We start from the raw sequence: 2,956 nt of genomic DNA on the forward strand, positions 1-2,956 counted from the left end.
TTGGTCTTGTTGTGTTGACATCATCCATATTTGTTTTTTCCTTTTCCATCAACAAAAGTAATAGGGGTCTATTGTCTAATAAATACTTTCTACTCCTTTTCCCTCCCATACCTGGCAACCATCAAAGAACGATGTTTTCTGTGTATATCTACTCTTGATTTTTTTTCCCCAATGATGAGACCATACAGCATTTATATTTTTGTAGTTTATTTATTTAACTCAGCATAATATCCTTTAGATTCATACATTTTAAAAGATATTTTGCACACTTATCATTATTCTTTACAGTCCATGGTTTTGCAATGTATGCATGTACCACAGATTCCTTATCCATTCATTCAGTGCTGAGCAGTTAGTGGTTTCCATCTTTTCCTATTTTGAACAATGCATGAATGAGCATAGTTTTCCATATGCCTATTTGTGTCATTATGCTTATATCTCTGGGAAATGTACATAAGAGTGAGATAAAGTATTTCTCAACTGCTAACCAGAAGGCTAGTGGTTAAAACCTACCAGCCACTCCTTGGAAGGAAGGTTCGGCAATCTACTTCTGTAGTGATACCGCCTCAGAACCCCAAGGAGGGGTCAGGATGAGTTAGGTTGGACTCGATGACACATAACAACAACACAAAATATACATATATATGTATTTATAATAGTTGTACCATTTTACAACAGTAATGTATAAGATATCCAGTCCCCACAACTTTGCCAGCATTTATTATTTTGTTTTTTCTACCCTTGTCATCTTGAAGGGGTGATAAGATATCTCATTGCTGTTTTGATTCACGTCTCTCTAATGGCTAATGATTGCAAGTATATTTTCATGTATTTATTGATAGCCTAAATATCTTCCTTGGTGAAATATCTATTCATGTCCATTACTCATTTTTTGATTGGATTATTTGTATTTTTCTTGTTGAGTTATCGAAGCTTTCTATATAGTTTAGAGATCAAACACTTAACAGGTACGTTGTTGCCAAAGATCTTTTTCCATTCTGTAGATTCTCTTTCACTCTTTTGTTGAAGTCTTTGTATGAGCATAACAATTTTTAGGAAATTTCCCTTATTTTATCTGCTATAGTTTGTGCATCTTTAGTTTTGTTTGATAGGCTATTTACATTAACAATTAAATCCCCTAGTTTGACCTTACGTTATCTTCCAGAAATTTTATAGTACTCAATTTAATATTTAAGTATTTTATCTGTTTTTAGTTAGTTTTTGTGTATGATGTGAGGAATGGATCTTGTTTAGTTTGGATATTCAGTTTTGCCAGCAACATTTGTTAAAGAGATTGTTTCTTCCTTACTGACTAGACTTCGAGGTTGATTGAAGATCAGCTGCCTATAGATGGATGAGTTTACTTCTGGATTTTCAATTCTATTTCATTTGTCCATATGTATGTCATAGTAGTAGTACCAGGATGTTTTCATTACCATTATTTTATAGTAAGGTTGTGGTCAGAGTGAGGCCTACTTTGTTCTTCTACTTTGTTCTTCTTCTTCTTCAATATTGCTTCAACTATTCAGAACCTCCATCCTTTCCATATAAAGCTGGAGGGTTTTGTTTTTTTTTTTCTTTTATTAAAATATATTCTTGGTATTTGGATCAGTATTGTATTGTTGTATTGTATTGCTTTTGGTATCATTGGTATTTTTACAATGTTAAATCTTCTAATCTATGAGCATGGAGTGTTTTTCCATTTATGTAGATCTCTTTTATTTTCTTGCAGTAATATTTGATGTTTTTCTTTGTATAAGTTTTTTTTTTTTTTTTTTTTTTTTTTTGTCCATGATTAGGTTTATACCTAGATTTTTTTGGGGGGGAGGTTATTGTAAATGACATTAGTCATGGTACTCTAGTGCTGCTAAAACAGAAATATTACCAGTGGATGGCTTTAAGAAACAGGAATTTATTCTCTTATAATTTATGAGACTAGAAGTCTGAATTCAGAATGCTGGCTCTAGGGGATAGGAGAAGGCCCCTTGACTTTGGGTTTCAGTTTTGCCTCTTGTCCCAGGCCCACTGGACCTGGAGACATCTCCTGATTCAGGCAGCTGAAGGCTGCTGAGGATAGCTAACCCAAACTTAGCAGGTAAGGTGGTACAATCTCAAGATCAACAAGAAATAAGACAGGCCACTGATTCAAGCCCAAGAATAATCCCAAGATCAGCAGATTACACATGGAAGGCCACTGGTTCAAGTCCAGGAACTGGAAATGAAGACTCATCCAGATGCAGGATCCAAATGTGCGAAGAGAGAGAGCACTTTCTCAAAGCTTCTCCATATATACTGGAAGCAGCCTATACACCAAAGGCAACTAATTAGCTGCTTACAGCAGATTCCACCATGGAGTTGGTTATGCCACATCCAATCTCATCATGCAGAATAACTACAACCAATTGCCAAGCCACTCAAAACCACAGTCCAGTCATATTGATACACAGCCTTGACTACCACACCATAGTTTTCTTAGGCTCCTTTTGAGAGTCCTCTTTGTTGGTGTAGAGGAATCTTGTTGATTTTTATGTTGACCTGGTACTCTGCCACTTTGTTGAATTCTTGCATTAGTTCCAGTAACTTCCTTGTGGAACTTTGGGGATTTTCCAGGAGCTCTGGTAGCATACTGCCTAAGGCATTTGACTGCTAACCAGAGGCTGGAGGTTCAAATTCAACAGCCACTCTTTGGAAGGAAGGTTGGGCAATCTACTTCCATAGTAATACTGCCTCAGCAACCCAAGGAGGGGTCACTATGATTTGGGGCCAACTCGATGGCACATAACAACAACAACAACAGGCTCATATAATCTGTGAATAAGAGTAGTTTTACTTCTTCCAGTTCAGATATTTTATTTCTCTTTTTTTTTGCCTTATTGCTCTGGCTATGATTTCTAGTATAATATTGAATAAGAGTGGTGACAAAAAGCATCCTTGTCTTTTTCCCATTCTCAAGGAG

This window comes from Orycteropus afer, unplaced genomic scaffold (assembly GCF_000298275.1).
Source record: "Orycteropus afer afer isolate SDZICR_OR568_19922 unplaced genomic scaffold, OryAfe1.0 scaffold00895, whole genome shotgun sequence".
NCBI classification, from domain to species: Eukaryota; Metazoa; Chordata; class Mammalia; order Tubulidentata; family Orycteropodidae; genus Orycteropus; species Orycteropus afer.